This window comes from Schistocerca serialis, chromosome 6 (assembly GCF_023864345.2).
Source record: "Schistocerca serialis cubense isolate TAMUIC-IGC-003099 chromosome 6, iqSchSeri2.2, whole genome shotgun sequence".
Classification (NCBI taxonomy): Eukaryota; Metazoa; Arthropoda; class Insecta; order Orthoptera; family Acrididae; genus Schistocerca; species Schistocerca serialis.
This window is the reverse complement of record NC_064643.1, coordinates 759987851-760012693: the sequence shown is the minus strand read 5'-3', so window position 1 is coordinate 760012693 and position 24843 is coordinate 759987851. Positions and strand designations below refer to the sequence as shown.

At 42.1% G+C, this 24843-nt stretch overlaps 1 non-coding gene across 1 annotated transcript; it reads right to left on the bottom strand.

Moving 5' to 3' along the window:
- Positions 1 to 1274: 1274 nt before the first annotated feature.
- Trnat-ugu (transfer RNA threonine (anticodon UGU)) lies at positions 1275 to 1348 on the bottom strand. Its single transcript has one exon. It is a non-coding gene; the product is annotated as a tRNA-Thr (tRNA).
- Positions 1349 to 24843: the final 23495 nt, after the last annotated feature.

The following is a 24843-nucleotide window of genomic DNA, read 5'->3' as shown; positions in this document are numbered from 1 at the left end:
ACAAGACCCCTTAGGCCGCGCGGCTACACGTATCAGTTAAAGCCTGGAAAGAAATACTGTGGTGTTAAAAACCACTTGCCTCCAATTGGGGTGAGCGTGATAACGTGGAGAGAAAAGGAGCAGGAGTAGATAGACAGATAGCGAGGAGGAACGAAGAGGTAGGTACAGACAGGAGGAGGATGAGATGAACAGAGATAGGGGAAACGGACACAGAGAGGGGAGGCGAAGAGATGGACAGAGGAAGGAAAGCAGGGGAGACAGACAGAGACAGGGGAGGATGAAATAGGCAGAGAGAGCAGGGAGGAAGTGGTGAACAGACAGAGGGGGAGGAGTAAATACACAGAAAAAGGGAAGAGAAGAAGATGGAGAGATACAGGGGAGAGGAACAGATGGACAAAGAAAGGAAAGGGGAGCAGACAACCAGGGAGAGGGGCGAGCAAGAGGGACATGGAGAGAGTGGGGGAGGGAAAGATGGACAGAGAGAGGAGGAGGAGGAAATTGGCAAAGAGAGAGGAGGAAGAGGTGAAATTAGAAGGGGGAGGAGGAGATAGACAGAGGGGGCAAGAGCAAATGGAAAGAGAAGGAAGGTGCAGATTGACAGAGATAAGGACCAGGAGGTGATGGACAGAGAGAGGAGCCTAAGGAGACAGACAGAAGAATCGAGGATGGAGGAGATGGACAGAGAGAGGCAAAAACAGTAGCTCATGACGAGCATGTGGCCAGATTATATTCATCCAGTATTTGAGAATGAGTGCACTTAGCGACTTGCGATAAACCTTTACGACACTTTGTCTTGCTGACACCATGCTCGAAGTGATTAAAGGAAGAGAGTTCATCGCCTATTACATTTTCGCTGTTCATGCAGTAAAATGGCCGCATCAGGCACGGCCTTATTACTTCGTTATTACGAAGTCTAGTAGCAAAACGATTTGCAGAAGTGTTCATATAGAGCGCAGGATGTACCTGAAAAATTATATCATTGTATGATACGTAGTTTTGGAGATGCTATGTCATAAACACTGATCTGCCTGAAAACGAAACTGCATGGCAAAATTCGCTACTAATACATGTGGTCTACGTTTAAAAATATGTGTGAGGTGTTTTAAATATATGTGAAATATATATGACATGAGCAAATCTGTGGTAAAAAGCTCCTCCTAAACACACTGATCGATTGAAACCAGATTTGTTACACATATTACTATGACTAACTGAAAACCTCAGCTGCCGACAGGTGTTGTTGATATACCTCGATGTCGACAGCTGAAAAGGTGTGCCCCGACCGGGACTCGAACCCGGGATCTCCTGCTTACATGGCAGACGCTCTATCCACCTGAGCCACCGAGGACACAGATGCATAGCGCGACTGCAGGGACTTATCCCTTGCACGCTTCCCGTGAGACTCATATTCCCAACTGTCCACAATTCTACATATGTATTGTACCTTATAGACATTTGCCCACTGTCTTCGTACATAGACATATTACTTACTATCTGGAAAAAAGTACTGTGGGTGTATGATCCTGCAACCTTGTATCATGGTGGGGGTGATTACCTGGGGAGAGAATGGAGAAGGACGAAATGGACCAACAGAAAGGGGAAAGTATGTGATGGACACAAATAGGGGTGAAGAGGGAATGAACAGAGAGAGAGAGAGAGGAGGGGGAAATGGACTGTGAATGAGAAGATTAGGAGATGGACATGATGGGGGGGGGGGGGGGAGGAGCAGATGCAGAAAGGAAATGAGGGAAATGCAAAGAGTGAGGAGGAGGAGGCGATGGAGAGAGAAGAAAAAGATGAGGAGATGGACAGAGAGAGGGGGCAAGATCAGATGGACAAGAGAGACGCAGGGGGCGATGGAGAGAGAATGCTCATAGAGGAGGTGGACAGACAGAGGGGGTGGAGGGTAGAAGATGGGCAGAATTAGGGGGAAGAAGGAGATGAACTAACAGATGTGTATACATGCCAGTCTTCTATTACTCCATCTCCTCCTTCCTCCCTTGCTGTCCATCTTTTCCTTCCTCCCTCTCTAGCCATCTCCTCCATCCCTTCTCACTGACTACCTCCTTCACCCACAACTCACTGTTCACCTCCTCCTGCTCTTCTCTATATCCATCCCCTCTTACCTCTCTCTCTTTCTTCCATCTCCTCTTCTACCTCTCTGTCCATCACCTTCTACATCTCTCTCCATTTATCTCCTCCTGTCCCCCCCTCTCTCTAACTCATCCTCCCCCTCTAAGTTTCCATCTCCTCCTTCCCCCTCTCTCTGTACATCTTCTCCTCCCACCTCTTTTTGTCCTTCTGCTCTTCCTCCCTCCCCCTGTCCATCTCCATCTCTCTTCCCTTGCTGCTCATCAACTCGATCCCCTCTCAGTTTGTCACCTCCTCCCTCCTCTCTCTGTCCACCTCCTCTTCTTTCCTCTCTCTGTCCATCTCCTCTTCTCCTCTATCTCTGTCCAAATCCTTCTCTTCCCATTGTATTTCCATTTCCACCTCCCCTCTTTCTGACCATCTCATCTTCTCCATCTCTCTGCTCATCTCTTCCTCACCCTTGCCTCTATCCATCTTCTCCTCTCTCCTTTCTCTGTCGATCGTCCGCCCTTCTCTTTCCACATTATTAGCTCTGTCCCAATAGGAGACTGGTGGTTCTTACCCCTCGCAGCATTTCTTTCCAGATCGTAAATAATACGTATTTCAGATTTGGTTGAAATCGTTCCTGGAATTTAGGAAGAAATTTTTACCTGTGGCTTCACCTGTACACACTCATTCAAATATGTTTCACATATATTTAACATGTTTCACACATATTTGTACGCATATTTCACCTCTATCTCTAGAGAATTTCACATTGCAGTTTCATTTTCACGCAGATCGATGTTTTTTTACGTCGTATCTTTCGAACTACGTATCTTTTATTATGTAATTTTGGAGGCACATCCAGTGGTATATGCCGCTACTGTCTGCAAAATATGTCGTAACTAGCATTAGTGGTAAAGAAGTAACAAATTAAAACGCCATCCATGATGCGGCAGTTTTTTCGCACCTCAGTATTTGACGTAATATTTCGTGAAGTATGTGCCGTACAATGATATATTTGTGTAAGTAAATTCAGCGGCAGGTGTGGATATTGCAGGCGGAATGTGTTGCGAATAGAATTAGCAGCAAAAAAGTAATATACTTAAAATTCATGCAAACTTTTCACGCATCTCCATGACGTGCAATCTTCTGAACTATGTGTCGCACAATGATATAATTTTGCTAGTACATTCCGTGGTATATGTGTCTTCTGTCTGCAAAATGCGTCGCGAATACATGTAGTAATAAACAAGTAATATATTAAAATGTCATGCTTATATTGCAGTTTTCCTGCATGAACAGCGAAAACGTAGTAAGCTATGAATTTTTTTCCTTTCATCATTTTGCAGAGGTTGTCAGCGAGGAAAAGTTTCGTAAAGGTTTGAAATTATGTGTAACGTTCGTTAAAACTCACTAAGTGCTGTCATTTCTCAAATACTGAATGAGTTAAGTATTGGTACTACTCTGCTTGTATGCGAATACATTTCTCTTGACTAGGAATGCCCGTTTTGCAAGTGCTAGTCTGCTTTTTATGTCCTCCTTGCTCTATGCATCATGAATTAGTTTGCTGCGTAGGTAGCAGAATTCCTTAACTTCATCTTCTTCGTGATCACCAGCTCTGATGTTAAGTCTCTGGCTGTTATCAGTTCTGCTATATCTCATTTCTTTTGTCTTTCTTCGAATTACTCCTAATTCATACTTTGTGCTCATTAGTTTATTCCATTCAACAGATCCTGTAATTCTTCTACAGTTACACCGAAACAGCAAAGTCATCTTCAAATCTTATCATTGATGTCTTTCCACCTTGATTTTTAATCCCTCTCTTGAACCTTTCTGTCTCAATCTCAAATAATGAGAGAATGATTTATGGGTACTCAAGTGTCGTTCGCTACATTCCTTTTTAAAACGACCCTCACGTTTATGATACATAGCTGGCTTTTAGCCCGACAGAGATTCATTCCAGACGGTAAGTAATATACGTACCAAGCTTGGTTGAAATCGGTCCAGTAGTTTAGGAGCAGATGTGGAACATACATACATACATACAGGTGAAAATTACTGACTATATGAAAAAAAAATAGTTTGAACAAGAAGAGAATAGAAGTTTTCGAAATGTGGTGCTACAGAAGAATGCTGAAGATTAGATGCGTAGATCACATAACTAATGAGGAGGTATTGAATAGAATTGGGGTGAAGAGGAGTTTGTGGCACAACTTGACTATAAGAAGGGATCGGTTGGTACGGCATGGAGGCATCAAGGGATCACCAATTTAGTTTTGGAGGGCAGCGTGGAGGGTAAAAATCGTAGAGGGAGACCAAGAGATGAATACATTAAGCAGATTCAGAGGGATGTAGGTTGCATTAGGTTCAAAATGGTTCAAATGGCTCTGAGCACTATGGGACTCAACTGCTGAGGTCATTAGTCCCCTAGAACTTAGAACTAGTTAAACCTAACTAACCTAAGGACATCACACACATCCATGCCCGAGGCAGGATTCGAACCTGCGACCGTAGCGGTCCTGCGGTTCCAGACTGCAGCGCCAGAACCGCGCGGCCACTTCGGCCGGCGTTGCATTAGGTACTGAGAGATGAAGCATCTTGCACAGGATAGAGTAGCATGGAGAGCTGCATCAAACCAGTCTCAGGACTAAAGACCACAACAACAACAATGTGAAAAAAACATAAATTAGTTAAAAAATACGGCGTGCACACAATTTATTCAATAAGTAAACGTCACTACAAATATTTGGATTTAGGTTGTGACATGTTCGATATGCCTGCCATCATTGGTGATGATGTGGCGCAGACGAATAGCGAAATTCTGCCTGACCCGCTCAAGAGTCGGGACATAGATACTATCTATGGCTGTTTTCAGGTCAGCGACGGTTTTGGGGTTATTGCTGTACACCTTGTCTTTAATATAGCCCCACGAAAAGGAGTCCCATGTGTTCAAATCAGGAGAATATGGCAACCAATCGAGGCCCAAGCCAGTGGCCTCTGTGTAGCCCAGAGCCAGAAACCAGTCCCCAAAGTGCTCCGGCAAGATATCAAACATTCTCCTGCTTCGATGGAGTCGAGCTGCGTCTTGCACGAACCACATCTTGTCGAAATCGGGGTCACTTTGGATAATGGGGATGAAATCATGTTTCAGAACCTTCAAGTACATTTCGCTAGTCACCGTGCCATCAACAAATGTCGCACCTATTATTCCGTGACTGGACACTGCACGCCACACAGTCGTCCGTTGAGGATGAAGAGATTTCTCGATCGCGAAATGCGGATTCTCAGTCCACCAAATGCGGCAATTTTACTTATTGGCGAACCCATCCAAACGAAAGCGGGCTTCGTCGCTAAACCAAATCATACAGCGGATACTAATTGCCATCATGCCCCGCGGCCAAACGTGCAGTTTCAACTTCCTAACGCAAATCGTTCAGAAGTTATGAGGATTTTATTTCATATAGGTCATTGATGATCACCCTGTACGTACATAAGTTCATTGATTTCTGTAACATGTTAGGATGGATGATACCTAATCTGCCCGCAACCGTACCTATCACAGTAAACTAATGAGACTAATGTGTGGAAACTACTTACTTACCGTATTTTATCGCCGTCAGGCACCAAACACCAACTCAGGTAAGCAGCGGTGGTCACAGCTGTGTGGTCAAGGAAAGCAGCAAAAGATATCTCAGCAGCGAAAATGCAGTCAGGGAAGTGGCGGAGTGCAACGAGTTGAAAATTTTGTCTTTAGTTAGATTTACTTCCCCTTCAGTAATGCTAGGAGTCACAGGTATTACATGTGAAGTGTATGTTTTCATTCAGTTATCTGCCTTTGCCTTATGTCTTATTGGCGACCGAGCGAGGTGGCGCAGTGGTTAGACACTGGACTCGCATTCGGGAGGACGACGGTTCAATCCCGCGTCCAGCCATCCTGATTTAGGTTTTCCGTGATTTCCCTAAATCACTCAGGCAAATGCCGGGATGGTTCCTCTGAAAGGGCACGGCCGACATCCTTCCCCATCCTTCCCTAATCCGATGAGACCGATGACCACGCTGTCTGGTCTCCTTCCCCAAAAACAACCAACAACCAACAACCAATCTTATTGCCGGCCGGTGTGGCCGTGCGGTTAAAGGCGCTTCGGTCTGGAACCGCGTGACCGCTACGGTCGCAGGTTCGAAACCTGCCTCGGGCATGGATGTGTGTGATGTCCTTAGGTTAGTTAGGTTTAATTAGTTCTAAGTTCTAGGCGACTGATGACCTCAGAAGTTGAGTCGCATAGTGCTCAGAGCCATTTGAACCATTTGAACCTTATGTCTTATTACTTACATTTTCCCTTTCCTTGTCGATTAATTTCTTCTGTGCGCTTCATTTAGAAGCTATGATTACTTTAATCATTTTTCTTTGATTTGTACTAATGTTTTCCTTTACATTCGTTTTCGCCATACATGGTTTTTAGCATGCTTTTGAATGACTTCACGGGAAACGAACAGACAGTTAGTTGTAAGTGCTATTTGTCAGAGGAGCATCCCAGTCAGCGGAGTGATTGCAAAGACAATTCCAGCCATAAACAGAGCCGCAATGAAAGACAACAGCAACATCGTCAACTCGACAGAATGCTGACCCTTACCGACACGAATACAGTGGGCCACATCTCGACAAGTATTTATCCCCGAACATACTACAGTAACTTCCTTTTCATTCTGTTTTTCAAATTTCACACGTACTGTCTCCTGTAATAACATAGGACAATTTTTTAAAGAAATATCATTTATGTATGTAGTCGACCGGTTGACCCGTAGAGGTAAATAGGTGAGTCCCGGAAACATAACGTGACTGAGCAACTGATAGACCCCACGAGTACATCCCCTTGAGTCGCAATGGATACAGCCTGCCTCGACACGACACGAGTTCTAGTGCAGAGTAAACCAGGTTCACGGTGAGGACGTCGCAAGAGGCCTCCCATTTCTTCTTGACTACGTCTGGCGAGCAGGACGATCTCGTGTGTAACACATTTCTAGCGTAGCGAAGGTGAGCTGTCTTCGGTGTAATAACAGCGCACCAAGAGTAGGTGCCACAACTCCATAAATATGCTGTTTGTCAGAAAGTAAAAAGTTTCTACTACTTTTGCTCCCTTTTGTACTAAACATCACTGCTTGTCGTGGAAACTGGAGTCTACATGTTTACTATATAGCACAGCTGTGTGTCAATAACGATTCTTTTTTCATTATTTACTCTTCTTCCTAGGCATAAAGCCATCATGCGTGTTACTAGACACGATACGAAATTATGCAACAATGCAGGAAATTGTATGTTGATGCATAGCTGATGTTCTGTTTATCTGTACGGGATATGTATCACATCTCTGTGACATAATAAATATAAGAAAAAAATAACTTAAATTATTTAGAGGGCAGCAGTAATAGCATTCAGAAACCAAATATTTGCTATAACTATGAAACAACAGCTATCGTATCTCTTGTAACGTTTTCAGTAGTTTTATATTTAACTATTCACAAAGAATTTGACATATGAATTCACTCTGTAACTCTCCCTTCCTATCCTAGTACCCCCATTTATCCGTAGCACACATTTTCAAGTCACGAAACACTCGTGTCAAAAATTGGAAAGTTGTCATGGACCGACGCCTGTGTCTCAAAAATAGCTTTCAGGTTCCAAGGACATTACAGCTATTAAAATAGATCTAATAGTAACTAGGAGCTATTGGCTTCATATTCTGCCGTTACAAATATGCTCATTAGAAGAACATATTTATTCTTTGCTTGAAGGAATATGTGAGGTTCGATTAATAAGGCTTGCTATCGGCGTATTAACTACGACAAGATTATCACGGTTTCTCTCTGAGTTCTGTTGCTAACTTGCGCTACAAAGGATTAACAGCCACTTGAAATGCTGTTCATGGACAACAAGGAAGTACTGGGAAATGGTACTGGCAGATGATAATCCAAAAACAGTGGAAGCACCCTTAAGTGTAATACGATAAGTCTGAGTCGGTTGCACCTAACATAATGCAACTTTTAGAAGAAGAATTGTCATGGTCTGATATTTAAATGCGAACATTTTTAGGTTAGGCTTTACCGTGACTGTTGCTGACATTAAATGAAACAACAAGTTCACTGTTACCAGTCACCGTTTTATTTATTTCCACGACGCGTTTCGAATGTTTAAACCTCCATCATCGGGTGGATTTACATTAGTAAGTATTACATTTGTGTGTGTGTTGTGTTACGATTTTTGGAGGAACTTGTGGCACTGCATAGTGGAGAAACAAGACACTATTTCAGAATATGGTTTAGGATTACTTACAAAAGTAATCCTAAACCATATTCTGAAATAGTGTCTTGTTTCTCCACTATGCAGTGCCACAAGTTCCTCCAAAAATCGTAACACAACACACACACAAATGTAATACTTACTAATGTAAATCCACCCGATGATGGAGGTTTAAACATTCGAAACGCGTCGTGGAAATAAATAAAACGGTGACTGGTAACAGTGAACTTGTTGTTTCATTTAATGGTCTGAAATGTTAAAATTCGACTGAGATGCTTTACGGATAAAAAATTCCAGTCTCTTTGATGCTTTGGACCCAATTTGTCTCATTTCGCCAGGTAAAATCTTGCTGAAAAACTCAGGGATCAATTTGGAACTACCATCAGAATTCCGCCCTTGGTACTTGTATTTGGTGCTTTCTGAAACAAAAGAAAGAGTGTTATTTTGAACATTAGACAGTGGAAGCATTTACTTCATGCACTATCGTACACGCAGAACACAGGCCACCTGCACTTTCTCCACGTAATCAGTATACACAAACTGAAACGAGGATAAGTATGAACCATAAGTAGTAACACATTTCATGTTAGGCGTACGCTGCTGAATCGAGAACTTAAACTTCCAGCATGTGATGTGTCCTCTTCGTTCCTCCTCGTCTTGTGATTCACGTAATCTTTTAGAATCAGCTAAGAATACTCATAAATATGAGATAAATACGAATTCTAGAAACAAGAAAAAGTACCCTTTGCCACACACTTCACAGTTGTGCATAGTTCTATTGGCACTAATAACTATCATTTCTTTTTCAAACTGCGTAACCTTGACCAAATTCTCATTATACGCTTTGTTAAGAGTAAAGCGTAGAAATTATTTCCGATAAACTACAAACAAGTGATGCGAAATATTCGCTGAACGTGGTTCCGCAGGAAAAGTCTACTCCTGAACGGGTACGTAAAAATTACAAATAACAAAGGTATCATCATTTTGGCAGCCGTTGAGCTCTTATCACAGGAGTGGCTGAAGACGAAGAGACGGGCAACAGAATAAGCATCAAGATTATTATAGTACAGAGATATAGCCACTAAATTTTACACAGTTAAGGAATTCAAGCACATTGCAATCACCTGCCACAGTGACTGGAAATCCGGTTGAACCGGTACAGCACTGGATACAGGCTCTCCAGCTGCATCAACACAAATAGGCCACCAAAAGGGACGACCTGCGTGATTATAGAGACTACCCTGAAAGAAGACTTTTTGGCAAACTTTCTATGGACCTGATGAACAGTGATGGTTAACAGTTTCTGTGAGTCGAGTTCTGCAACTACGAGGAGTTCTATATTGCAGCCAGTGTTAACGGAACACTTCGATTCCACTATCATAATAAACTACACGTTGTACATAGGGTAAGGTGGAGCTAAAGTAATCATTTCAACTTTTTGGGCCCCAAAGTAGTAGTAAATATTTTATTACGCATGTTAAATTTTAAGGGTGAATAGATCACAGTTGTAAGTATTGTTCGTAAAGGTACATACCTTAAAGAGTTATTCTTCTTCATTGTGAATAACAAAATTTGAAACGTTGCAACGGTGCAACGATGGAACAATGAAAAATTTGTGGGGCAATGTGCATAATTGTAAACTGCCATACGATTATACACAATATGGAAAATTACACTTTTTGAGTGTTCCAGTGGTTGTTACGTGCATTTCCCACAGCGAAATTTGCTACGACCAGCAGCCCACATACAAATTTCGTGAAAGCGTACCTTGCACTAATGGCACCTGATCCATTCATCTTTCTTCACAGGTCTAGGGTCGTAATATTTGAAGCTGCAGAGACCATAAGGTATGTTTTATTCTCTCAACTCAGCTTCAGGTTATGATGAAGATGAATCCTGTTCTGGATTAGGAGGTTTCTCTTGAACATCCAGCCCAATTCTGCAATCACTGACCATTGTTCTTTGAGAATTTTCAAAATGCAGTTTTCCCTACCCTCTTGTGAGACTGAGAAGAGCCGGTGAAGTCATATAACCAGCCGATTTTTCTCTCTCCTTGCACATGTCTAACGGGATTGGCAAAACAGAAGAAAATCACAGTGATGATGATGATGATGCTGACCTGTGACTTCCAGAATTTTTTGAAGGACTAGAAGGTTCCTACATTTGCTCCACGTCTCCAGGCAGCATCGAAAATTTACCAAAAACAAATTTTGTAGTGGTGGCTGACTGATTATTCTGTATAATTAGGCTACGTAAATACTTTAATAAAGAAGCAATAATGCATGTAATTTTCTATTCAGAAAGCCCCACGGAGACTGATTCACGTAACGCCTATCCCTTGTAATTTTTTAAATGTAAGCAGTTGCTGAAAAATACAAAAGTTGTCGCTAGTTCCTTATTGACGGACTTTATGTATATTATACAACTGGTAGCGGAAAGATTTATAACCAACATTCACGTATTTCAACAATATACCTTATTTTAAAGCGACTTAACATTGGATGGCGGATTGCTGCAAGCAATACTGTTGTACCTCTTCCTTCTCTTCTGGATGATTATTGTCTAGATTAAATAAATTCGGAAAAGCTCCTTGCCCTTTGTGCACGACTTATCTTGTAACAGTCCTGTAACACAATGACGCCCTAACTGAACACCTGGGCTGAGTAATAGAATTTTTTCTTATATCTATCCATATAGTCCCACGATTGAGAAAGTACCACCCTACCGCAGTGTACTTTTATGTGCCCATTTGGTAAGACAGGTTGTCAAAAAGTTTTAACTCTCACCTCTAAAAATAAATTTACATAATTGGGTTGCAGGACTGCGTTTGAAGTCCTCGTAAAGATTTAAACCCCAGCGCTAGAGAACTGTGACATGATACTAGAGGATCGAAATGAAAACGTCGTAGCTCATTGGTAAAGAAGAATATAGTGCTGCAATTCCTTTTCTGTAAGAGTGGAAATACGGCTACAGAAGCCATATGGATTGATATGACGCAGTTGCCACATTTCTGTTCCTGTGTAACACAGATTCCCGCACGCTATTCCACGTTATTAATGGGCGACGACATTTCGTTCTGTCTCCCCGAGCGGCGTGCTGTAGTGTGAGGATTTCAATGTGTATCAGGGCTACGGACATGTACCAGGAAACCAACAAAACATTAATTACGTAACTTTATTTGGCTGAGGCAATTAAAACTTTACGACGCTCCCTCTTGGAGCGACCTAAAATTACTCTGATACCAGGTTACGTTCAAGAATGTGACTGAGTAATACGAGGAATAATGAGCGTATGAGGAAGTGACTGTCATCACGGCAGATTAAATGACGCTGAAATGAACATCGCCCCAGGTTAATCAGAGGTTTCTCTGTCGATTCCGAATATCAAATGAAAGCTTTATCGACATTGTGTTCATAATGAGAACCATAAACATAGTTTTTCTTCTGACATTGTTTCGCATGAAACAGTCCACGAACTGCGTTTGTTTGGACCGACTACACTTAAACAGGGTGATTCACGAAGATATGATTATATTTTAATATGTTATTCTCCAAGTGAAACTAAAGAAAAAATTTCATATAAACATAGGTCTGCAAATGTTTGGTTACGGAGTTGCGGGTAGTAAAAGATTTTGACTGAAATTTAGCAACTTCGCTAATATGAAGCCATCGTAAAACTGTACGAGGTTTATTTTCCTGTTATTGGACTGGTGAATCTAATAAAACATGTCCCAGACGTGTATCTGCAGTAGTTTTCCAGAACATCCAGAGAAGCAAAGACTATTATAAAAGTAAATTTGTTTACTTAGCGTTAACAATGCAGAAACGTTTATGCCATTGTTGGCAATCACTAGTGAGTTATTTCAGTTGTTTTATAACCTTAAACGTGTTAGTTTTCTGGATTGTTCAGTGAAAGAACATAACAACAGTGTATTTAAGTGAAACCGTATAGTAACTGTTGTAGTCTGTCGATTACTTATGAAATAGGGATGCCTTTCAAATTTACTACAGAAGAATACGCCGATATGGTGCTTATTTATGGCAAATGTGATGGTAATGCTACGGCTGCAGTTAACGAATATCGCGTACGTTATCCAACTCGGAGGATTCCGAATGCACGAACCATTAGTGAACTGTCAAATTGTATGTACACTGTACAGCTTCCTTAACAATGAGCTTTGTTTTTTTCCGGTTTAACATGAATTCACGTGTGCTATGGTATTAACAAAAGCAGAATATCTGACACATTCATACAATTTCAGTTAACGTTAACACCATCATTTTTCCAAAATTAAATTCTCTACAACTTCTGTTAAAAACTTTGTGCAATTGTCTGGAATTTAAAAAACAAATTGGGCCAAGTAGTTAATAAATTAAAAATTTTACGAAAATACGTCATTGCTCGCCTGGATGTTCTGGAAAACTACTGCATATGCACGTCTGGGATACGTCTCAATTAGATTCGCCCGATCAATAACAACAAAATAAATGGAAATCGTGCTTTACTTTAACCTCATACAGTTTTCCTATGGCTTCAAATTAACGAAGTTGCTAAATTTCAGGAAAAATCTTTTATTAGCCGTAATTCCATAACTGAATATTCGCGGACGTATGTTTATACGAACTATTTTCTTAAGTTTTACTTGTAGAATAACATATTAAAATATATGCATATCTTCGTGAATCACCCTGTATACCGCACCTATGGAACAGATAGTATTTTTATGAACATCAGAGAAACAGAATGAGATTTTAACTCTGCAGCGGAGTGTGCGGTGATATGAAACTTCCTGGCAGATTAAAACTGTGTGCCCGACCGAGACTCGAGCTCGGGACCTTTGCCTTTCGCGGGCAAGTGCTCTACCATCTGAACTACCGAAGCACGACTCACGGTCGGTACTCACAGCTTTACTTCTGCCAGTATCTCGTCTCCTACCTTCCAAACTTTACAGAAGGTCCCGAGTTCGAGTCTCGGTCGGGCACACAGTTTTAATCTACCAGGAAGTTTCATATCAGCGCACACTCCGCTGCAGAGTGAAAATCTCATTCTGGAAACATCCACCAGGCTGTGGCTAAGCCATGTCTCCGCTATATCCTTTCTTTCAGGAGTGCTAGTTCTTCAAGGTTCGCAGGAGAGCTTCTGTAAAGTTTGGAAGGTAGGAGACGAGATACTGGCAGAAGTAAAGCTGTGAGTACCGGCCGTGAGTCGTGCTTCGGTAGCTCAAATGGTAGAGGACTTGCCCGCGAAAGGCAAAGGTCCTGAGTTCGAGTCTCAGTCGGGCACACAGTTTTAATCTGCCAGGAAGTTTCATCAGAGAAACAGTACCTGTAGGCTCTTAATATCGACATCCTGCATATATAAATATGCTTCCCTGAACCGTGTGATCCTGACTCTGAAGGTCTTACGACTAACGATAATGCTCAAGCAGATTAGTTTCAAGTCAGTGTTCGCGCATCTCATAGTGTCGGAGACCTGCAGGGCTTGGACACAGTTGGACCTCGAGAAATGCATGCTTGAACCTAAACACAGACGCTAGCTAAGACTGCAGGTTGCTCTGTTGTACTTGACCGCGACCGACATCTGTTCAGTGTCCTCAGTACGTTGCAAGTGCCAGTCATCGTCAGGACAGTGTTCTGTGTAGTTGCAAGTGCATTATATCGGAGCTAAGTGAACTGGAATGTGGGAAAGTGGTTGATCCTCTTATGGTCGATGCTTTCGTAAGGGTCTGGTCTTCCAAGAGAGCCCATATTAAAGATTTAGACCATAATAACGAACCACGCAATTCTTCGCAATTTCTAAGCATGTATGGGAATTGTATATACCTCATAACTCCTTCTCCCCTCTTTCTCTGTCAATCTCACTGTGCATCCCCTCCTCTTCCCCCCTCTCTTTGTTCGTCTCGTCCCCTTCTCCCTTTCACTTTCCATATCCCCCCCTCCCAACCTCTCTCTATCTCCTGCTCACATGTCTCATCTCCCCTCTCTCTCTGACCTCAAGCCATGGTTATTGATACTGCAAACGATGATGTTTGGTTTATGGGGCGTTCAACGGTGCGGTCATCAGCGCCCGTACAAAGTCCCAGTTCCTTCGCAGTCCAACTTTTTTTACACAGTTCAATCTAGCCACTGTCATGAGTGATGATGATGATGATGATGATGATGATGATGAAATGATGAGGACAATACAAACACCCAGTCCCCGGGCAGAGAAAATCCCCAACGCGGCCGGGGATCGAACCCAGAACCCCGTGATCCAGAAGCACCAACGCTAGCCACAAGACCACGAGCTGCGGACGGAAATGCAAAAGAAACCTGGATTGATAATGAAACCATATGAAATGAATGGGTAAATCGGTGGGAATTATTAATATAAGAGTAACAGGAGAGACGTCAATAGCCGGCCGGTGTGACAGAGCGGTTCTAGGCGCTTCAGTCTGGAACCGCGCTGCTGCTACGGTCGCAGGTTCGAATCCTACCTCGGGCATGGATGTGTGTGATGTCCTTAGGTTAGTTAGGTTTAAGTAGTTTTAAGTTCTAGGGGACTGATGACCTAAGAAGCTAAGTCCCATAGTGCTCAGAGCCATTTTAGAGACGTCTATAGCTGCTGCATCTGTGAGGATACTAGATTCTATGGCAGTATTTCTCATACATTTAATCTGTGAACTGGTAGGACTACAAACTTTCGGATGATTCAGGTTCCATGGTATCTAATTATAAATCGATAAACATCTGTTTCCTCTTAAAACTGACTGCGACGAAGAAAACAAAACAGCACGCTCAAGAAATTTTCCAGATCTTTTGTAACGTACCGCCTAATGTATTATATATATTTTTTGTATTATATACATATGAAAAATATATAGCCTGTTTTCATCCGAAAGTTTATTAGAGCATTATATATAAAAATCTGAAGTAAATCGTTCACGAACTTTTCGAAACTTTTGGTAATATATATAACGTGTATCTTATGTCTGTACGAACGTTTCTTCGGGTATTGTGTAAAAATTTAAAATAAAACGGTCAGAATATATATTTATGTCCGCGCGGCTTCCCCTGTCGGAGGTTCGAGTCTCTCTCGGGCATTGATGTGTGTATCGTCCTTAGTGTAATTTAGTTTAAGTTAGATTAAGCAGTGTGTAAGCTTAGGGACCGATGGCCTCAGAAGTTTGGTCCCATAAGATCTTACCACAAATTTCCAAAAACTAATTTCGTCAATATTTTTTCGAGATTTCTGGTAACGACGTTAAAAGTGCAAAAAGTCGCTCTAAGCACTATGGGACTTAATATCTGAGGTCATCAGTCCCCTAGACTTAGAACTACTTAAACCTAGCTAAACTAAGGACATCACACACATCCATGCCCGAGGTAGGATTCGAACCTGCGACCGTAGCAGCAGCGCGGTTCCGGACTGAAGCGCCTAGAACCGCTCGGCCATAGCGTTAAAAGTGCAACTTGTCTCTATAGATATATAGATACAGGGAAAGGAGGAAAACATCTGCAAAGTCACAACGCGGGCGGTTGTGTGTGCTGAGAGATGGTGACGGACGGCGACTGACGGGGATTACGATAAAAATAAAAGGACGATACATGCAAAAATCACTGCAGAACTTAATCCCGCACTAGTGGAGCCTTTCAGTCGCCAGCGAAACCGCTCGAGGGGAGTTCCACAAGCAAGAACTTGCAGGGCGAGATGGAATCCCGAAACCACTCATTAGTGATGCAAATGCCCATAACAGGAAAACGTGGTGCCGAAGCCATGAAACCTGGACTATGGAGCAGTGGAAGAAAGTCATTTGGTCGGCTGAGTGTCGTTTAACAGTGTTTCCAACTTCTGGCCCAGTTTACGTCCCAAGAGTGAAAAATGTGGCGGGGGTCTTCGGTGACGATTTAGGTAGCCGTATTATGGCATTCTGTGGGCCCCATGGTTACTCTGCAAGGACGCATTACTGCCAAGGACTATGTGATCATTTTGGCTGATCGCGCCGTCTGGTTGTGTGATCACGGGGGATGAATCGTCGCATCTGTCCTGGTCACCACAGTCGCCATATCTCGATATTATTCAGCCTTTGAGGTCTACTTTGGAGAACGGTGCGTCATCGCAATCCTGCATATTCGTCACCAGAACTTGCCACTATTTTGCAAGAAGAACCGTATAAAATCTGCTTGAAAACACTCAAGGACCTGCATTTATTATCCATTCCGAGACAATGGCGGCGATAAGAGAAAATTTGAGGATCGCGGAGGTTTTCCGGAATGCGGGGCGAAGGTGGCGGTCTACAGTCGTTGATCACCATAACGCAGTTTACGAGGCCAAAAAGCAGACTTCGTGAAAACATTTCCCGAAGAAATGAAGCGAACAGCTTTTGAAGTGAAACTGGGAGGTCCCGTGTTGTTCAAGAGGAAGAACCTGTGTCCTGGTACATCATCTTTTTCGTGGATTCGTCACTAGACTACATTACTGGCCATTAAAATTGCTACACCAAGAAGAAATGCAGATGATAAACGGGTATTCATTGGACAAATATATTGTACTTGAACTGACATGTGATTATATTTTCACGCAATTTGGGTGCATAGATCCGGAGAAATCAGTACCCAGAACAACCACCTCTGGCCGTAATTACGGCTTCGATACGCCTGCGCATTGAGTCAAGCAGAGCTTTGATGGCGTGTACGGGTACATCTGCCCATGCACCTTCAACACGATACCACAGTTCATCAAGAGTAGTGACTGGTGTACTGTGATGGGCCAGTTGCTCGGCCACCATTGACCAGACGTTTTCAATTGGTGAGAAATCTGGAGAATGTGCTGGCCAGGGCAGCAGTCGAACATTTTCTGTATCCAGAAAGGCCCGTACAAGACCTGCAACATGCGGTCGTGCACTATCCTGCTGAAATGTAGGGTTTCGCAGGGATCGAATCAAGGTTAGAGCCACGGGTCGTAACACATCTGAAATGTCACGTCCACTGTTCAAAGTGTGGTCAATGCGAACAAGAGGTATGACTTGTAACCAATGGCACGCCATACAATCAAGCTGGGTGATACGCCAGTATGGCGATGACGAATACACGCCTCCAATATGCGTTCACCGCGATGTTGCCAAACACGGATGCGACCATCATGATGCTGTAAACAGAACCTGTATTCATCCGAAAAAATGACGTTTTGCCATTCGTGCACCCAGGTTCGTCGTTGAGTACACCATCGCAGGCGCTCCTGTCTGTGATGCAGCGTCAAGGGTAACCGCAGCCACGGTCTCCGCGCTGATAGTCCATGCTGCTGCAAATGTCGTCGAACTGTTCGTGCAGATAGTTGTTGTCTTTCCAACGTTCCCATGTGTTGACTCTGGGATCGAGACGTGGCTGCACGGTCCGTTACAGCCTTGCGGATAAGATGCCTGTCATCTTGAGTGCTAGCGATACGGGGCCGTTGGGATCCAGCACGGCGTTCTGTATTACCCTCCTGAACCCACCGATTCCATATCCTGCTAACAGCCATTGGATCTCGACCAACGCGAGCAGCAATGTCGTGATACGATAAACCGCAATCGCGATAGGCTACAATCCGACCTTTATCAAAGTCGGAAACGTGAAGGTACGCATTTCTCCTCCTTACACGAGGCATCACAATAACGTTTCACCAGGCAACGCCCGTCAACTGCTGTTTGTGTATGAGAAATCGGTTGGAAACTTTCCTCATGTCAGCACGTTGTAGGTGTCGCCACCGGCATCAACCTTGTGTGAATGCCCTGAAAAGCTTCTCATTTGCGTATCACAGCATCTTCTTCCTGTCGGTTAAATTTCGCGTCTGTAGTACGTTATCTTCGTGGTGTAGCAATTTTAATGGCCAGTAGTGTAAATTAACAAAGTACTCACCACAGTCGTCTATTCTGCACGGAAGGAAGAGAAACTAGGATTTAAGGCTCCGTCGATGCAGATGTCACTAAAGGCAAAGCCCAAGTTCTAATTGGGGAATGGGAAGGGAATCGGCGGTGCCGTTTCGAAGGAGCCAAGAGCACTCGCCTTCACCTAAATCTCGATGTCCGTCCTCTCGAACAGGTTACCACTGCGCCACCATGCTCTGTGTTCTGAGCACAAGGTCAGGGCCACAATTAATTGCACATGGTAACAGCTGTGGATGTTGAAAAATCACTTTCAGTGCGGACGTTACCAACAGTTTAGGGTCTTACGAATACTGACAGAAGCTAACTCCGGTATAAGCTTACATCTTTTGCTTATGTTTGTGCCTGTATCTACCTTTGATGTAACAAAGCTGATAAAATGCCACTTTGTGTGTGCGTAGGAATATTCAGACGTTACCCTTGTGCCAGGAACAATAACCGACGTATTGATGCGCGTGGAGGTGTTTTTGTATCGAATTCGTGTAAACTCTGCTCCGTATCCTCCAATCAAGCGGAAGTTCGTCGTTGCTGATACGTATGCACAGAAAATAAAACCACAAAACCTAATTGGATCCCTTCCCTGAGGCATACAATTTCGGTTCTATTCCGTTACTATCGAAATTATTATTGCCCCTTCCGGGATAAGTATGCACATTTTCAAGCTTCTGGTATGTTGTTTTATTCCTGTCTTCAGTCGGAAGACTGTTATGATGCGTTCTTTCCGCTAGTGTGTCCTGTGCAAGTTTTCCATCCTTACATTACTACTGCAAGCTACATGAATTTCAACATGATTAGTGTACTGGGGCCTTTAATTCCCTCTGCAATATTTAAATCCCCCTACTCCCTCCTCTTATTGAGGTCGCGCCATGAATTTATGTTTTTAAATTCACTTTTCTGCCTCTTAATTAATTACTCGATCTTACCATCTAGTCATTCAGTGAACTTTTGTGCCCCCACATTTCAGAGCTTCTTTTCTGTTCTTGTCTAAACTGTTCGCCGTCCACATTTCACTTCCGTTTAACTATACACTACTTTCAGGAGACTCCCAAACACTTAATTTCATGTAAAAAGGCTTCCAAAATATACGTTGTATTGCCCAGCTCGCAGTTGATACGTATCACGATTACTAGTTTCGGTGAAGCTATGTTTCCAGCTCCAGATCATCGGATACTTGAATTATAAAGCCACTATGTGTGGCACACTGCCATCTGGCCATTGAGAACCTGGGTATAAACTCACAGATGGCAATGTGCCACACGTTGTGGCTTTATAATTCACGCATCCGAGGGTCTGAAGATGGAAATATAGCTTCGCTGAAACGAACAATCGTGATATGTATCAACTGCGATCTGTGCAATAAAACTTTTATTTTGAAAGCTTTTTCACACTGGTATAGAGATCGCTTTCCATCTGACAATCCCAGGTAATTACTTAATTTCATATTCTAAGTTAACAAATTTCTCCTTATCAGATACTCTTTTTTTGCTACTGCCAGAATGCATTGTATACCCCTCTACTTCACCATGGGCTATTTTGCTATCCAAATAGCAAAATTCATTTAGTTCTTTTAGCATCTTACTTCCTAATCTAATTGTCTCTGCATCGCCTGTTTTAGTTCGACCAAATTCCACGACCCTTGTTTTACTCTGGTTGATGTTCATCTTATAACCTCTTTTCAAGACACTATACATTCTGTTCAACTCCTCTTCCATGTCCTTTGTCGTCTCTGACAGAATTATAATGCCGACGCCAAAGTTCCAGTTTTAATTTCTTCTGCATGAACTTTAATCCCCTTCCCAAATTTCTCTTTGGTTTACTATACTGCTTGCTCAGTGTACTGATTGAATAACACAGGGGATAACCTGTAACCATGTCTAACTATCTTCTCAATCTCTGCTTCCCTTTCATGTGTTTCTGTTTAAGTTTTGAATAACATTTCGGAGCTTGAATTTGCTTCTGCTATCTTCCGAATTTCAAACAATGTAGTCCAGTCTGTCAAAAGTTGTCTCTAAATCTGCAGATGCTATAGACGTAAGTTTCGCGTTCCTCAAACTATCTTCCAAAACTAATCGTAGGGTAAGTATTGCCTCATGTGCTCCTGCATTTCTCCGGAACGCAAACGGAGCTTTCCCACGGTGGGCCCCTACCAGTTTTTCCATTCTTCTAAAATTAGGCCATGATCTATTGAACTGATAGTTTTGTATTATTCGCATCTATCAGCATCTATGTTTTGGAACTGGAATTATTAAATTCGTGGAGTGTGGGGCCATTATCACGCACACCAGGTGAAATAGTTTTGTCATGTCTGATTCTCCCACGGATCTGAATAATTCTGAGCGAATGTCTTTCACATAATTAAATCAAATATGAAACGACGTTAAGGATCTGCTAGAAAAGCTGTTAAAAACGTATCGCAATTTATTCATCAGAGCAATCCTTACTGTCAGAAATTAGATCCAACTTTTCATGTTCCTTTCAGTGAAGTCAAATAACCGATATAAATCATGAAAATCTCCAGTAAGAGAATAATGTTATGGGAAAATTACTCCGTCTCCAATGGCAGCTGATTATTGTTACGACAAGCGATGTGGATATTCGAAAATTTAATGTTGAAAGCTGAAGAGAGTACTATAATCATTCACATTTACAACACATTTGTCGAACCCTGAGAGGTAATGTGACTAATTCGCCTCTTTCATTCAGGAGTACCTGTATTTAACTAGACTACAAGAGAACAAGTTCACCAGAGTATCGACAAGCGAACTGTTACAAATATTTGAATCATGTAAATGAACAACCCATTCCTTTGGTTTTTGTGTGAGAACGATCTGGAACGGATTGTTGTAAAGACAAAATGGCAATTAAGCCAACAAACCTTCTGAAAAATGAAGTAAATACATTATTAAATCAAAATATTTCTTATGTTAGTACGTACTGATTTGGTTTAAGCAAGGCTTGTGAGTGTACATAATTAAAATTTAATTCGGTATAGTATTTCTCACGAATGTTGCGAGAAGTGATACATTCATTTCATATATATTTGTCGGGTTTGGTAATTTCAAATAATTGCTTTTGTATGGTTACAAAATCACATAAGAATATCTCGAATCATTCACTAACCTGTAATCTTGATCCAGACTGCTAGATGCATAGTTTCAATTCATACTAAATAGGGCAGAGAGACCTGTTATTTCCCTGTGGTCATGATACCACCTACACAACTGCTACGAGTCTTAACATACGGGGTGTCCCAATAAAAAAATAAAAAATAAAGTAAAAAAACGTCGAATCTTAGGGACAGCTTCCTATACAGCAAAACAAGAAAAAGATGTCTCATGAATAAGGGCTCTAAAGCGCATATCTCAAGGGACATGAGCACTTATTCATCTTCGACATCATGAAACACATCTCTTCTACTGCAAGCAAGAGCTTTTCATGTTTTGGGAGGAGGTAGTGTGGACCAAAACGAGAAAAAGAAGTCAAGTAAACAGGGGCTCTGAAATGCATTTCTTAACAACTATGGGTATTTTTTCTGTAGAAGAGATGTGTTTCACACTACCGAAGACGGACAAAAGCTCATAACTCTTTTAAGTATGCATTTTAGACCACATATTTATTAGACCTTTTTATTCTTGTTTTGGTCCATACTATCATCTTTCAGAATATGGAAAGCAAATACCTTGCAGTAGATGAGAACTGTTTCATAGTGTCGAAAATGAGCCAGTGATCATACATGCCAAGATATGCATTTTAGTGTCCATTTTTACAAGATATTTATTACTTATTTCTATGTAGGGGACCTCTCCCTGAAGTTTGTCGGTGTCGGTTTGGGCAGCCTGTATGTTTAGGAGCCCTAAGATGCGAAAAGAAAACCACTTTAATGAATCTTTGGCATTTGTGGCCGATATGGCATGGTTCGAAACAACAGTATTTCGCCTCCACCTTCCTACTGTACATAGAGTAACATCATTGGACGTTGGCATTTCACAGCGATGTAAGCTCGCTACGGCGTAGAGACCTTGTAGCTTTCTGGTTTTCATCAACTAAGCGTCCTCAGGAAAATATTCTCTCACGTTTCTGTTCAGAAAAAAATCTATTGCCATTGCAGATGAGACAGCTATCACATTTATTATAACATGCTAGTACTCTCATGTAAAACATGGAAAAGAAACATCAATATAGAACAGACGTTCAAAATAACATGCACTCTTCGGTCAGAGTACCAGAATGAAAACGACAACGACACTGGAAACATGTAGACAATGAAAGCTACGATCTAAACTAACACCAATAGCAGTCATGCAACTGAAGGCATAAGCACACACGTCTTCGCGATTGCGGTCACGCATTGAGCACATAAATGAACAACGAAAATTAGTCACAGATCCAACTACCGAAATAGTTATTGTAAGATGTAATGGTCTTCGTAACAGGAGAAGTATCGACGACAACAATGAATGCTTGTGACTAATAAGTAAGAGTAATTTGTCACAGATTTCAAACGAAATGATACTAAGTTTCCGTAAGACTCTACAAATGACACATTCCCACCTGTCGTAAATTACATTTGTCTGCGTACATAGCCAATACATTATTACAGAAAATAAAGGACAATAGCTAAAATACACCCCTCTGCTGTGAGTATCCCGGCAATAACTGCCATACGATCATTTCATTTCATTGTCGTAGAAGATCCAGAGATCATACTAACAGTAGCATATCTGCAATACTTCTGTCATTGTCTCTACGGGAAGGAATCTTTGAAACCACATTACTGTCCCTTAGTTCCATCTCCCGCTGTTTATTAGTAGTTTTCCACTTGTACCTTGACGTAGCTGTCACACAAATTTTGGAACGTCACACGATACACGACATCACTTCCTGTGGCATGCTGAATGCTCCTTCGGTATTTCCTTTCTTTTTATGTCAAATATGCGCTTTTTATGAATTATTTATCGTACATGAACGTTAGTGATCCAATTTTACTCATACATTCTTTGCGCAAATAACCTGGGTTACTTCTTCCTTTTGTGTAAGTTAATATCAATAGCAGTTGTAACAATGTTAAATATTTAATTAACGTTTTATTTGGATAATTTTTGTTCAGGTCTCGCCATCAGTTACTGACTCTGTTAAATACATCCGGAAATTAAGGAAAGTCGAATACAGTCAATTTGATTTGCATTAGTACCCCTTTACCATAGCAGCTTACCATTAAAATGTTGCATTTATTAAATTTTAAAACTACATCTGCTTTTACCCTTTAATAGTCCTTACGAGGCCCAACGTGGCAAATTGGCGAATATGAGTATAGTGCTAGTGTATAATCTGTGACACAGTAATATTACCGTGAGATTGGCATTAACTCATAGACATTCCCGGAAGACTGAATCGATCGGTTAAATGCTTAGTCAGTCGTCTTTTTAATCTGCGATAGGTAGTAATATCCCTAAGATTTTTTTAAAAAAAAGAAAACTACTATTCCATATTGCTTCGCAACTAAAATGTGTCAGTTTTAACTTAACATATGTACTGACCTAAGACTGCTATGTAGTTAGGAGCCGAAAATAATGAAATGCCATTTCCTGCGTGTCCTCGTGTAGTATTCAAGACGAATTAAGTTCAAAATCGTTCTCCAGCCATTGAGATTTAGGTTTTCCGTAGTGTCTGTAGTTTCGTTAAATCATTCGAATGATTTGTTGAAATCCTTGCGATTAACGGTTGTAAATTAATGACAGAATTTACGAAAGTGTTACCGGCGTGTTTCTTCTTTCAGTACAATGTAGAAACATTGGGTAATCAAGCAGATGTTTAGTATCTCTATTTAGCATTAATTATAATCACACATTTTAAAATAATTGGGAGTTGTTGGCTAACTAGTCTCCGTATTTAATCACATGTTTTCGCCGCCGAACTCAATCACTTTTACAGTTTTTTATGTTCATGACAATTACACACCGTGTGCACAGCAAGCTTAACGTTTTCGTTCCCGTTAGTTTCATTTGTACACTGTAATAGCTGTAATTAACTGCGTATTTTGCTCCAGTCGGCAATCCGCTCGCAGCGACGTGATACGCTGTTTGACTGGTAGATGGCAGAGGCGCAGTACGGGAGGAGAAACAGTTGGCCAGTTTCGCCAGGAGCACGCTAGGTAGCAGCCGTGCTGCTTCGACCGATCGTCGACTGTTCAGACTTCACCACCAGAGTGCCCTGCAGTACAAAGTTTCTGCCGCCGACTACTAGGTGGCAGCAGCCTGCCACGCAGCGAAAAGGTGGGCGGGGCCACCAGCCACGTGCTGCAACACCTCGCGTGAGGGGAAGGGGTGGGGAAGCTGTCACACACATTGCGACACACAAAGCAGGGGAGGGAGCTAAAACGTGATGCCTTCTGCCATGTGCGCCGGTCTGCCGGATGCTGAGCCAACAGTGTGGGGGTTAATCACTGCTGTTGTTACACGAAGGCTGGTAAAAATACTTCGTAAGGCCCGCTGCGCATGTGCAGCGGGGAGTTGCTGTCTTTTCTGAAGCAGGTAGCTCTGCGTCACGCACAGTATTACGACATCGAGTGACT